The following is a 16,019-nucleotide window of genomic DNA, read 5'->3' on the forward strand; positions in this document are numbered from 1 at the left end:
AAAACCCTAGCGTTTTTCTGCGTTTTGGTCTCTTTATGGGATTCCATGTAACATATTCCATAGTATGACCTTTTTTGAAAGCTTCGGTTTTAAAAACTCCTAAGGGGTGCGCGTAAAATTGGGAAAATTTAAAAATTCATAGCCGCGGAAATTTGGTATCCCTCCGGCCAATCCTCTTATCAGGTGTCCCGATTACGGAGCATATTTTAAATATTTCATCGATCTCGCTCTTCCCGGGAAACCCAGGTCTAACGTGTACCAACTGGGCCATTATGCAGCCGACCGCCCAAATGTCGATCGGGCTTTTGTAAGTTGTAAGTGTAGTAATACTTCTGGTGCTCGATACCTTTTTATAATAAAATTTTTCATTTTAATAAATTAGCCGAATATTGTGCTAAAACTCGGAGAAATTATTTCATACAAAAATTAAAAGATTTCAAGGATAAAAATTGAAAACCTTCAATCTTAACCAAGATCATTTTTCAAGTTATTTAAAAGTCAATCTAGATAGTTTTTTTTAATAGAACCGTACTACTCGTGAAATTATTACCATCTCGTTGATACGTAGTCCGTATACGGAGGTCTCGATCGAATCTCTCTCGCTACCCCAAAAATCAGCAATCTTTACTAATTCGGGTCCCATGCATAATAAATTTTCTGGCTTCATGTCGCATGAAAGAACCATGTTTATGCATAAAAGCAAGACCTTGCAATCCTTGGTACACCATATTCCTTATTATTTGTTCGGGAAAGATTTTGTCCTGTGATACAATGTTCTGAGTATAAATACGAACCACAAATAACATCCTACAAACTAGTTACAGTTACAGTTTTTTCATTGAAAAGTACTAGTTACAGTTACAAGTTACCGATTTTAAAAAATACTATTACAGTTACAGTTACTCAAAAGTACGAGTCTTTACTTTTCAGTTACTTTTTAAAAATAATATCATTATTTTAATATAGGAGCTTACATTTTTATGCACAATCACAGTCAAGTATTTAAAAAATTCTTTAATGAAATAATTGATCGATTTGCTTGCGACTATGCAATTACCATCAATGTATGAACCCAAGAGAACAGAAAATCAAAATGATGTAAATTTTTGATGTCATATTGACTAAATTTATGTCATTTTTTGGTCAATATTTAGTCATATGATGTTAATGACAAAATTTTTTGATCTTCTGTTCCCCTTTGGGGGAAATTTGACCTTTATATAAAACAATAACAAAAAATTTTTAGTAACTTACTAAATGGTAATCGCAAAGTCGCAAGCAAACGATCAATTATTACTTTTAAGAATTTTTTAAATACTTGACTGTGATTGGTCGATCTTAATTATGTGTTATTTTATTTTTGTACACAAATATATGAGAAATTGTAGGTAAAGATTAAATCTAGGAAGATCATATTAAACAATATAACGGTTTTTACTTGAACGATACTTTTAGCGTATGTTTCTGAAAAAGTAAATTATAAAATAACTGTTAAAATAGTTACTAGTTACTAAAAAAATTTAACTAAGTTACAGTTACAGTTACAGATAGAGAAAAGTAACAAAGTTAGTTATAGTTTTCCAAAAAAGTAACTGTAAATGTAAATTCGTTTCAAGTAACTTTGTTACTTCCCAACCCCGGAAATTTATCACTAGTACACCAATTATCACTTATTTCGAGTACTTAAAATACTGCTATACAGTAAATTTAAGTACTTTTTTAAAATATATTATAATATCTATAAATATATATATATATATATACAAACCCGTCCTTCATTAATATACTAATATAATATAAAATTATAATATATATATATATTATATATATATATATAAAATATACTACCTGTCTTTCATAATTGGTAGAGATTTTCCTTTATGTTCAAATCCGAAATTATACACTCCGTCTTTCTCTCTATAACTTCTTTTAAGCTTTTCCACGTTTTGCCATGACTAATTTTTTCAAACTTACAATTTAAAAGAAGAAGTGAGAAAGATCAAATTATCTGTATAATTGTTGATTTGATTGAAAATAAGAGATTGCGAAAGAAAAAATAAAGATTATTTTCCTAATATTGGTTAGATTATTATAATTACTGTTTAATTATATGTAATATGTTTTAAAATATCTCAGCACATAAATATATTATTGTTTATCATTAACACATTGAATATTTCATACTGTCCTGCACACATCATTTTTTTTGATGTGATATTTATAGAGATTTTTTGTTTTTCAAAGTAATAAAAAAGATTTTTCCAATTAACTATGTAATTTAACGTACCTTTACTCCCCAGATTCAAGCTTCTCCCCCAAGAATAATATTTTCTCTTCATTCCTTTAAGCTACCTTTTCGCCTGTATCAATGCGTTCTCCGAGAACAACGGAACCGAAGGTTCCCATCGCCCAATTGGGTTCAAGGTTATATATCGATTCAGTTTTCACTTACGTAAGTTTAAATTTTTATACCCTCGTTCTTAAAGTTGTGGTCCCAGCATTATAATCGGTACATATTTAAACGCCGCCGTCGAAAGACAAAGTCGCCTGTTCTTCGAATCTACTGTATCATAAAAACTGAAGATTGTTTTCTGACTTTTAAAACAAACTGACTTTAGAGAACTTTTTTTCTGAAGCCTAAATTTTAATAAAACATATAAAAACATATAATTTTGTAATCTTTTAAAATATATAAAAATTAAATACATAAAAATTATTTTTACTGACAAAATGTTATTTCTTATAGATTTTTCCAAAATTAATTTATTTTTAGTCAGTTTGGTCAATTACTTAAACAACCTTGTTTTAATTTAGACTGACAATTTACAATTATATTTGTTTTTTAATTTTATCTTATTGCTCTCTTTTAGATCGTGCAACTTTTTGTCTGGAACATTTTTTTGAAAATGCGAATTTATTTAAAAAATGTTAAAAATACAAGGTGGGCAATTAAAATGAGACAACCTTAAAGAGAAGAATACTGCGAAGAGAGGAATGCTTGTAGCGTTAAGTGGATCGCAGCCCCTAATGTATTGATGAAAATTGTTTTGTGGCGGGAAATCGTTTCAGCATCCAAAATTTATAAGAAATATCCTGTCTGTTTAAAATAATGAAAAAAATTCTTTTGTAAACTATAATTTTAAAAAGAGAAGAAAAGCTCTCTAGTCTCAAATAAATAAAAATAAACTTAAAATCAATATTACTTATTAATATATGTATTGAGTTATATATTTTATTTCATATAAATGTTTTAAAATAAAATTATCATGTGTTTATTAGGATAGGAAATAGAGACTCAATATGAATGCAAATTTTTACGAACGTAGAAAAAAAATCAATAACCATAAAATATGCTCATTTGTTATTTGTCTTCTTTAATTAACTCATTAATATGTTAATTTATTTGTCTTCTTTAATTAACTCATTAATATGTTAATTTATTTGCAAAATATTTATGAAATATCTGAAAAACTATTCAAAAGCACGAAAGTTTTTTGACAGGATTTATACTCTCGCAACAATTTAAATTCTCTTTGGAATATTCTTTTTCCAATTTATTTTAAATTATAATCAAGAAAAGGATTATGTAAATTTAAATTATAAACTGTGCGTATAAATTTGAATGAGTAGTAAAACTACAAAATTCCAACGCTTATATGTAAGCTCCTATAACCTCAAGCAAAGTATTTAGAGCTTAATTCAAAGGCACACGAACGGATATTTTACACACATAAATAAAATAAAGGCTTATAATGTCAAATAAAAGTTAGTAAAACTTGGCCTATAAATGACTATATTAGTGCGAGTTATTCGGAGTATTAGACTCTATAGCGGTAAAATAATATTGATAATCCGGCATTCTCTGCCATGAGACTCCAAAACACCGTTGACAAGATGGTAGAGAAACTTTTATACCATTCACGTCAAAGGAATTTTAATCCAATAATATGTCAAACAACCTAGGTCGATTTTTAATGTATTTTTACGCAATTTCGTGGAATTTACGCGCTTTTTAAGATTGAAAATAAATGAATAATTATTTAGACAATTGTTTCCTTATGTTGAACTTGCTTATAAAAAATCGCACGACACGACCCTAAACTCGCTCGACACTACTTTTGCACGTGTTTATATATATATACACGATAGCCCAATTCTACGACACTTACGAACAACACCTACAACATGTAGGTATATAGAGCAAAGAGACATGTAAACGCAATCTAGGACACCACTCTGTATATGTCGCTCTGAGATTAGCATTTTCTTACGTCGCATGCGAATATCTTCGTGTGGGCCAGACATGCAAGAATATAGATTTTCCTTGGATGACGTTACGCGATCTGATCGCTAACCAACTATAAAACCGTCGTTTTATAATTTTCTATTCTAATTCAAGGACTAAAGGAATTTTGATAAATTTTTAATTATTCTGATACTTCGAAAAACTTATATCTCATCCTAGCGAGAAATGATAGATAAATCGACGTCGATTCGACCGGTACGAAATTGTAATAACAATAGTTTTTTAAATTATAAATGTTATTATAATCTCCATATTTAGACATAGTAGAATCTTGAGAAAATTAGATTTACTTGCGAAATATTAAAACACAATAATTAATAACATTGCTGTATATATCTAATATGCCTATTCGAAACATAGATTTTAGGGAAAAAACAGAAAAACAAAGTTTTGATTTATTAACAGATCCAAAGAATGTTGTAAAAATTAATTTACAATATTTTATAAAAATAATTTAATTAATTTTATAATATTTTAATACTGTTATTACTTTCTAAGATTTAAAATTTTTATAATACCACAATATTATATTATATATTATATATATATATATACAGGGTGTCCGGTAACTAACAGACCAATGATTAAGGGCAGATCTCTGGCCAATTTGGAGACGATTTTTTTCTTAGCAAAAATGTTGGGAAGTCAATTATTTTCGAGTTATAAGCGATTGAAAAAAATAGGTTTTTTTTTAAAACTAAACGTTTGGAGTTAAAAGTCTAACATAATTACATTCTTCAGTTAATTTCAGGTAGAGTTTACTATAATAAAATTTTAATTTGAGGCTTAGTTTAAAAGATACATAATGACACAAATTGGAAAGTTGTAAAACATGATGATCTTTTTCGACATTTTCGCTGAGGAAAAATCGTTCCCAAATTGACCAAAGAATCCATTTGTAATCGTTGGTCCGTTAGTTACCGGATACCCTTTTATATATATATGTATATATATGAAAATAAAAATAATTATATACAAAAAATTGTATTTTTTATAACAATTTTCTACTACTATTATTTTTTAAATTCACTTTCTTGTGAATCCGTTTTCTTCACAATAAGTAGCACAAATTTATTTAGCATTAATGCACGATTAGAATCATTGCAAATGGATCTATAAGAAATTATATGTATCCTGATTTAAACGCATGAAATGTTAGCCATCAGTTTCCAAGTGACACTGGAATATTACGCGATCGCGACAAATCGAACCAAGATGATGACATTAGAAAATTAATAATGTGTTTCGTTTTTCTGACGATGTTTTTTATCATTATCGTGCGAAAAGAATCGGAACTGTACTCCACAGAGCAAAATGCGTAGATTCCTGAGCTTCATGTACTTGATTATCTTCTTGCGTAGCTGTCATTCGCAACAAACTTTAATCGAGGCGGCCATATTTCGCGGTCGCTATGGCTACGAATGCTAAGTCAAACTGCCGCGCCGCGTTAGTCGCGTCATCAATAGCTGGTTCGGAAATTACACTCCGACACGTCGGGTATCATCCTATCTTTGTTTAACTTTCCGCATGTAACAAGATAGAATGACACTCCGACGTAACGAAGTGATTCCCGAACGCAGCCAATCAACGCCGTAGTTCTTGCGCAGAATAGGGAAATACGAATTAGGATAAGAATATAGGAATTAGAAATTGAGATTAATGAATAAATATTGAATATATAAGAATTGTGTCATATGTAGCCATAACGTAAGCAAATATATAAAAAAAAATATATATATATTATTTTATTATAATAAAAAACTATAGTTACGAGAATTATAATATAAAGCAAAGAAAAAGTAGCTATATTACAATCAATTATTTTTATTAGATTAAAACTTTTTTTGCTACAAGGCATCCTAACAGGGAATTTAAATATTAAACTGATTATTCAAAAATCGAACGAATAATAAAGAAAATAAAGAATGAGAAATATTCTGTAATATTTTATAAATGTTATATAATATTATATATTAACATTGCGGAAAATATATCAGCAAAAATTATTCCACAATTTAGGAGCGGACGTAGCGGACATATCTATATTATTGTCAAATTTACGAATAAAATATAAAACGATAAAAAAATGGTATTTTGTCCGTTTATTCTTAAACGTTCTCACGTCATCTATCAAAAAATCTGATATTTGTTCTTTATTATCTTTTAAATTATAGATTCAGTGGTATAAGATTGAACATCTACATTATATTTTCTTCCTTTCATGAAAATATTTTTCTGTATTTCTGATCATTCAAATTGAGACAACTTATAGCCGATCTTCTTTTCAGAACTTATTACACCTCTTCAACTTTGTGAAAAAACTTAAAATGATGCAGATCTCTTTTTCGTTATACTAGAATGACATCAGAAATATATAATACATAAAAATCTTTTAGAAAAATTTTTTCAATTTCTAATTTAAAATAGTTCGAAAACCTCTATTGATCCAATAAGAAAATGTATTTTATTGGCTACTTTCACTCGTCTCTGAGTAAACTACGCATGCGCAATAAAGTTACGTTTACACTACCTATTTAGATACATTTATACATGACCATTAAATAAGAAAATTAAAGCTATAATTAATTAATTCGTTACATATACGATGTATTTTTTTAATTTTACGCGTATTTAATCTATTTTATATATAAAACTAGATAAATATCTTACTCTCAAACTCACTTTTTTCCTCCAGAATTTTGTAATAACACAGTGTGGTATACTAATATCGAATTTATTACAAAAAATTGTAAGATGATGTTAGTAATCAATAATAATATACACATTTTCTCCTCTCCCTCATTGCATATGTTTGTTTAAATAATTTCTTACACATGGGTATGTATGATCACCATTTAAATTAAATGATACGACAGCCACCACTCAGAATGGTTGTATACCAGCTAGAAACAGTATTAAGTAAAGTCGCCTCTTATTTCCAGAGGCCGTATTGAACTGTGGCCTTGCGGAATGACTCTTAATTTTAACGATCGCATAAGAAAGACAGCTAGAGAAACGCTAAGTATAATAGCATTGCGTAATAACCAAATTTTCGAAATAGCAACGATAATAGTAGGGCTGCATTAATACCGACATATTTATAACCGCAATACGCCAACAAGTCTAACGTTGTTAGACTCGTTTGAAGATTCATCACATACAGGCTCACGGTATGTACGAGCAATTCAATCACACCCCAAGCTAGAGCAGAACTAGCAAGGATACCTAATTGCTCGTGAGTGAAACGTTCGTGCATACCTAAAACTAATCCCGCTGTAGCAACATATGTAAAAAACGCCATTGTAGGAATATACATATCTGGCGCGTTTTTTCTCATATCGCGGTTGCAATGGTACGTCCTGTTCGTATTTTACAAGACCAGTCCTGTAAGAATTATTGAGTTTTTTAATACATTTAGTTGACATTTTAAACACTTTGTTTGCAAACATGCAAATTTTATGTAAATATATTTTGTAACAGACAAAAATAATAAAATACAGATAAAATGCAATGTTTCTCTCAATTCCACACTTAGAGATGTAAAAAAACGATTTCTTTTTCCTAAAAGTTAAAAAATCATGTTTTTTATGATAAAAAAATTTTATCTTTTTTATTATTTTCTATATTTCATCATTTTTTAAAATTTAAATTTTTTCTCGAAAGTAATTTTAATGAATTAATGAGACTTTTGCAGCAAATACAAACTTTGAATAATTGTCATCTATTATTCAATATATCATTTAAAAAGTTAAAAATAATGAAAAATTAATTTGCAGTAATTAGAATATAAAAATATTACATATTTTAAAAATAACAAAATTAAAAAAAACGAGGCTTGTTTATTTACATCTCTATTGCACACATATTTGTTGTCTCTTCCAGTAAATATTATAAAAAAATTTACCTTATGTGTAAATGGGAAGAACAACAGCATTAACTTTGCGAAGACATAATCTGTATTTACAGCATAGTAATTTTAATGCTGTAACTGGCACTATTTCTCAAGATGTTTTTTCCCAGTACCAACTAATGCATTTCCATATTGTACTGCCATGTTTGTGACCACAGGTTGAGCCAATAATTGCGTCGCAAATTGTGGGCTTGCAAATTCCCCACCTTGATATCATTGGTGGATAGTTGGACATCTGTGGTATAAACCCATACTGAGGTGGCGCCTGAAACTCCTCCAGGAACATTAAAACCATATTCTGGCATCGCACCATTATTTGCAGGCACCTAATTAAAATTACCACAAATTAGGATGAAGTTCAATATATAAATATATATAACACACAGAGTGTCCTGCAATGTGATGTCCATACTGAAACTGTATTCTTGGTGTCATTCTAAGTCAAAAAGTCTTAACAGACATATGCCCTAAAGTTGATTTTTTAAAGTTATAGTGAAAAAAATGCAAAGTAAGTTATTTACTTATTATATATTATAATTTAATTATTATTTACTTATTTATCTATTATTTATTTTTTTTACTGACAATGCAGGCAATTGTTTTTTGTAATGCCAGTCACAAAAGTTTCGATTTTCGATTGTTGTTTGAACTGCGGAAAATAACTTATTTATCAACAATTCAATGTATGCCTTACTTTACCACATTCGTGCAAGAACACCTTTATCATGTCATTTTGAACAATTTATAAAATAGTTAATTATTGTTTATATTATCGTTCAATAATAATATTATCTTCAAAAAATTAATGTTTTGTTCTGTATTTTATGCAATTTTGTCGTTATAATTTTAAACAATCAATTTTAGGGCAATGTGTATTAAGACTTTTCAAACTTAGAAATACACAATACACAGTTTCAGTATGGACATTACATTGCGGGACATTTGTATACAGGGTCGTCCTGAAAGTGGTCAAAATCAGGGATTCGTTTGTGCTCGTCATAAAGATATGAAAAAAGTTTTCATAAACATTAGTCCACAAAATGCATTGAAATATTGCCTCCGTGTTCGAAACAATAATAATAGATTCAATTGTTGACAAACAGATTACTCGATTGAGCTACTCATGTGAAACTCATTAAGTTAAAAAAAGCACAATATAGTAAGTACAACAATCAAAACTTTAAACGTATTTATTCTTCAAATTAAATGAGTAATTAAATTGCAATCCGTAACTCCTTAAAGATATATTTTGGACTAACGTTTATGGGAACTTTTTCATTCTATGACGAGCCCAATCCCTGATTTTGACCATTTCAGGACCACTTTGTATACACAATATGTGAAATGAGCAACAACATGCAAGTCCATGAAATTTAAACTGTTGGTTATATACAGGCATATATGGATTCTGCGGCATTGGAGGATTGGTGCAGATAACCAGCCGATGGATCTAATAATCTCTTCGGCTTTCCTGTCAAATCATAATTAATATATAAAATGTGTATAAGGATAATGATAAGTAATGAGAATAAAATTATCTTTATATCCAATATTTAAATAATAAGTCCATAGTTTTCTTGCTATATTCGTATAATTGTGTAGAATACCATTACACGATACGAGAAGTACACATTCCAACAAAGTAAAATTATCGATAAGCATAAAATCTACTGATAGATCCAATAAAAGTTTACATCTGTCATTCATAGGTTACCCCACCTCGACGGCTTTTGGGGGGTGATTGGTTTAATTCGTTTCAGGGGGTTTTTTATTTTATGTTCCAAGTCTCTCCTAATATTCTGCGGAGAAAAGTACAGTTCCCTTGCACCCACCGTTTCATTTTTTCATAAAGAATAGATTAAGAACATTTGTACTAAAATCCAGGTCGCCTGTTCTGCTCTTTTTTTTCTTTGTTCGTTCATTCTATAAATTTTCAAACTAAAGATTTCTTACTTTTTCAGCGCCATACCGTATAGGGGGCCAATGCGAAACTTTAAATAGTTTTTCAGATAAAGAAAACATGATTCAACCCGATTAAGGGCGCGGGGTCGCGGCCAAATCCAAATTGATTTGGAACCCGGGGGTGACAACGGAAACTCCGTTTTCAGTGTTGCCCAACCCGAAACCAAATTCTCGGTTTTTTTATGTGGCATGTCTGACACTACATACCCATTGCATTGCTCACGCGGAAAAGCCCCGTAGAGAACAGGACCGGATACCGTTTTCTCCTTGTTCCCTACCGGCCGGTAACCGAGATCCCGCCAAAAAATGTTTCTGGCCCTTCCCTAGCAAAAGGCAGTAGCGTTTAGCAAGGCTAAAAGTCCCCTACTTTTTAAAATTTTTAAATTCCTTATGCAATTTGTCGTAATTAATATTATATAGAAATTTTTTGTGGATTTTTTTCTTAATTTTCTTTTGATTATTGATGCTATTGTATAATTTGCCCAAAAATTTTTAAAGTGAAAGAACGTACCGTTGAGAAAATATATAATAAATGCAGATTTTTCAGTATATCCCCCGTAAATTAGAGTTCAAATATTCAAATAAATTTTTTTTTAAAACCCCATTAATTATATAAATAAAAATATTATTGGAATTAAAAAATGATAAAAAATTTTCCGTTTAAAAATTTTTAAAATATTAAAAAATATTTTACTAATATTAATTAGTGTAAAAATAATTCAGAAAAAAATTTTTAAAAAAAAATCTACAACCGCGTGTGCATGGGCTTTGTTTATTGAATTAATTTACGGGTTTTTTGCTTTATTTTATATGTGTGTATTTTAAAATTTAAAATATTTTCCTAAAAAAATTTTAATTTTATCGCCTATAAAAAAAAATTTAATTTTTTAAATTTTCTTATTTAAATTATTAAAAAAAAAATTTTTTTTGATATATTAAACTCAAGTTTTTTACGTGTTTAAAATATTCTTGCAATGACCATCTCGTTACCGAAATTTCTTTCTATCTGATAATATATATAATAATATATAAAAATATATAATAATATACCTTATATAATATAATTAATAATATAATTTTTCATTTTTTTTAAAAAATAATTTTAATTCTTTTCCAACCTAAATGATTTTTTCTATATTTTATGCTACCTCCGATCTCCCCCCTAAAAAATTGGGGTGTAATTTGCATTTTATCATATTTTTATTTATTTTTACCCTAATTTCTAAAAAATTTAATTTCATTATCTTTTACCCTTTAAATCAATATTTTTTAAATTTTTCATTAAATTTTTTTTTCTTTTAACATGAGAGGAGCTCAACCTTTTATCTTATTGACAAATTTATCATTTGTTACTTCTTTTTTTTTCCCTATTCCTTTTCCTAATAAAAATTTAAATTTTTAATTAATTTAAAAAATATTTTAAAATTTTTTATTATAAATAATTTAAATATTAAAAAATTATTTTATATTTAAATTTTTTAATTACTATTAAATTAGTTAAAAACTTAAATTTAAAGTTTTGTTTTTAAACCCCTAAAAAGAATTTTAATTTTCTATTACTTTTTAAAACATTTAATTTTTTTTACTAAATTTTTTAATAATAAAAATTTAAATCCAAAAATTAATAAAAATAACCCAAAATTTTTGGGTTAAAAAAATTTCCAACTATAAATATATTAATTTATATTGTTTCGGGGGAATTTTCCCAGGGTAAAAAATATTCAATAAATATTAATTAAAATAAAATTTAAAAAAATTTTTGAAATTTTTTAAATCCTAATATATAAATTCAAATTTAATCAAAAAAAAAAATTAGTCCAAATTTCAGATAAAAAAAAATGGTAACCCACCCCTAAAAGGGGGGCAATATTAAATCATCGCCCCCCTTCGTAAAAATCTATAACTGATTTAATTCACAAAAATCCTAATAAACCTATAATAAAAAAAGGATAAAAACTACTATATTAAAAAAAAAATTGAAATTAAAAAAATAAAAAAAAGAATTTCCCTTATTAATTAAAACTAAAAATAATTAAAAAAATCTTTCCCTTTATATGATAATATTTTTTGAAAATGATCGTATTGCTCCATTATTGAATAAATCGAAATTTGCTGATATCCCCTAAAAATTTTTAAAAATACCCCTAAAATTTTAAAAAAATTTTTAATAAATAGAATAATTTAAAAAAAAAAATATTAGTAATGTAGGGAAAAACTAATCATTATTATTAAAAAAAAATCTAATTAAGGACATAATAAAAAAAAAATTATAATTGATGATATACAAAAATAATTCTTATTAAGTAATTTAATACATCACAAAAGATTAAATAATCCATAAACCCACCTATTAGGGTTTTTTTTCGAATTTGACAATCTTAAAATTTTTTTGTTCCAAAAAAGTTAAAAAAACTACCCCAACTAAATAATTAATAAAAAATTAACAATCTTAATATTTTAACCCTTTAAAAATATAAACTTTAAATTTTGACAAAATTAAAACTTTATACTTTTTTCTATTAAAACATCATTAAAATTCTAAATTTAATACCTTAAAATTTTGCCAAAGTAATTTTATTTTTTTTTAATTATTTGATCAATTAAATTTTTTCTTAAAAAAAATAATTTAAAAAAAAGTCCTTTTTTCAAATTTTTTTAATTTTATTTTAGATAGAACCGATCTGGCTTACACCGATCGAATCAAATCATGTAAAATTTTATTAGTCGAACAGACTAAAATATTTAAAATTTTTTTTTTTAATTTTTTATTTTAAAATTCAAAAATCGAGGTCGCAAACATTTTTTTTAAAAATGATCTTTCAAAAAAATTAGCTATTTCCCCAAGGAATAATTTTTTAAAAATTATTAAAAAAAAAAAATTTTTTTAATTTAAAAATCATCCTTTATAAAATTTCATTAATTTAAAGTTAAATTATTTTAAATTAAAGTTATTTTATTTTTTATCCCCCAAAAAATAATCATTTTAAAAAAATTTTTTTCCTTAAATAAAAAAATTTTTTTTTAATGGGTCTTCTCTCCCAAATTTTTTTAAGAATTTTAAAAACCCCTTAAAAATTTTAATTTTTAAAAAACAAATTAAAACAGCTTTAATCAATTTTTCCTTCATTCCGTTTTCATTTTAAAAAAAAAATTGTTTTGCACTTTGCACCCAATTACTGCGGTTTTAAAAATCATGAGCAAAATAATTTTAATTATTATCAAAAACCATTTTTTTTAAACAAAAATTTAAAGAAAATTAAAGTGTAATGCTTACAATATATTCATACAAAATTCTCTTAATTTGAACGAAAATTATAATAAAATGCGTAAAATATATTTTGACTCCAAAAAAAAAAATATTAATTATTTTGCAAAAAAAAATGAAATATTTTTTTATTCGAATAGTCTCACTGCTCTTTTAGCTTTAATGTTTAGAAGCAATGAAAAAAAATCGAGATTTCCAAAAATTTAAGAAAATTCTAAAATTTTTTTATTGAATAAAAAAAATTAAAGGAAAAAATAAATTTAAATTTTTTATTTTTTTATTAATTTTTAATTTCAAACACCCACACCACACAAATAGTTCTTATTATTTAAAAAAAGTTTTTTTTTTGTTCTTATTTTCTAGCATACATTAAAAAAAAATAAAAAAAAATATAGCCTTTTGCTGAATATTCTCAATATTTGCATCCGTGTGCCAGTATTAGTTTTTTTTACCCCCAAAGGACCACTAATATGCATGTAAGAGAACAAAAATGGAATGAGCTTCTCCTTTCAAGCGTCACATGTTACCACAGAAATTTCCCCTGCTCCTTATGAATTAGGAGAATCTTATCGTCCCGATATTTCTAAAAAAAAGGACAAAACTTGTGAAATTTTTTTTTAATAATTCTTTTTATAATAAACGTCCTCTAAAGGCCCGGATTTTACATTTTCCTCTTAAAAAAAAATTTATAATAAATAAAATACGGACTCGCGGCAACCCCAAACCCTTTCCCTTCCTAACTGTGCTTCCCCCAAGTTTATTAAAAATTTTTAAAATTTTTTTTTTTTTCATAAAAAAGGGCCTTTTGAGGAATCAAAGAGCTTACTGATTAAAAAAAACCTAAAAATTTTAAAAAGATTCATTTAATATTTTCGCTAATATCTGGAAAAAAAAAAAGAATCCGTATTCCCGGCCCGGCCGAAGGCGTCTCCACCCTGTCGCCTTCGACCCTTAATACTTTTTAGAAACAAATCAAAATTTGGAAGTGCTTCACAGGGGTCGGCGGGGAGGGGCCTTTTACCCTTAATTTATTTGTTTTGTTTAGGGGAAAGCCTTTGTCCACGATCCAAGAATTCGGCCCGGGGTTTGTGCCAATAAATAGCCCTTTTTTGTAAAACTGCAAATTGATGGTTCAAACTTCTCGTCCGAGAACCGGACCAAATTTTTCGGGTCGGGGAACAAGGCTTTAAATATGGGGGGCAAATTTTTTGGTTGTGCCCACGGAAAAGGGACGAAACGGGAATTCTGGTTGAATCTACCAAAATTTCCCTTTTAATACAAAAAAAATTATCTTTTTTTTGGAAACCAAAAAAAAACTGATTTTTTTTCAACAAATGTTTTGTTCCCTTAAAAGGGAAATTCGGGTTTAGATGTTTTTGTTGCCAATTAAAAAAGGAAAATTCTGATAGATGCTTTTTTTGGCCAAATTAAAAAAGGAAATTTTCGGGTGAATTAAAACCAAAAAAGAAATTCCCCCTTTTTCCCGGGGGCCTTTTCAAACCCAATTTTTGTTAATCCAACAAAATTTTTTTCCCGTGTAGGTTTTTCCCTTTTTAAAAATAGTTTTCACGGTAAAATTTTTAAATTTTATAATTTAATTAAAATAAATGAACTTTGCGTTTATAATTGTTTATTTATTTTAAACATGTATTGTACATATTTTAAATATAATAATTTTTTTTATACTATACATTTTTTACATCATTGTAACAATAAAATCGCTATATATATTTAAAATTTTTTTAAAAAATTTTTATATTTATTTTTTATAGATAAAAAAAAATTTTTTTTTTAAAATTTAAAAAATTTGATTTTATGTTTTTTTTAATTATAAAATTAAAAAAAAAAAAGGGGGGGAAAAAGGGGGAAAGCGTGTACGAAAATCCTTTTTTGTATGGAACTGTACTGAGGGGTTTGACTGGTACGTACTGATACCATACTAGTATTAAAGAGAAAAGCGGTTTATAAAATTTTATTTCAAAAACAGTGGGGATACAGTGGCGCTAAGTAGCCGTAAAAACGTACTAATACGGTGTATTGGTAATGTAAATCCTACGGTACGCAAAAAACGTGGGAGGGCCCCCTACTGATACATAAAAACGACGTCGCTCTCCGTAATGGGGACCGGGGAAGTATTTTGTTATCTGGGAATATTTTTTTTTTTATAAAATTTTTACAATTTATACGTACAAAATAAAACAGGGTTCCCACAAAAGATTGTAAAGGAATATTTGTGAGCTTGCAAAATAATTTAGAAGTCTAATAAAAAAAATTTTGGTGCAAAATATTTCTTTTTAATCCCCAAAAACCAAGCTGCTTTTCGCTGATGACCAATGGAGGAAAGTAAAAGGGGGGTTTGGGGTTTTGAGATTTCAAGTTTTGCGACATTTAATCATGCTGGGGATTTTTCGCAAATTAAAATTTAAATATAAGAAAAAAATAAAAAAATCTTTAAACTTAATTTATCTTTAAACAAGTTCTTTTCCGCCTTTCCCCAATTGTGTTTTGGGAAAAGCAAAATTTGGGTTCTCAGGGGAAAAATCTTTTTTTAACTTTGTTTTTTAATTTTAACCTAA

General features: G+C 27.3%; 1 pseudogene; it reads right to left on the bottom strand.

Moving 5' to 3' along the window:
- Positions 1-7,161: 7,161 nt before the first annotated feature.
- On the bottom strand, positions 7,162-10,389 carry LOC146720708 (protein YIF1B-like; annotated as a pseudogene).
- Positions 10,390-16,019: the final 5,630 nt, after the last annotated feature.

Source organism: Nylanderia fulva, unplaced genomic scaffold, assembly GCF_048542155.1.
Source record: "Nylanderia fulva isolate GAGA-0341 unplaced genomic scaffold, ASM4854215v1 Scaffold632, whole genome shotgun sequence".
Taxonomy (NCBI): Eukaryota; Metazoa; Arthropoda; class Insecta; order Hymenoptera; family Formicidae; genus Nylanderia; species Nylanderia fulva.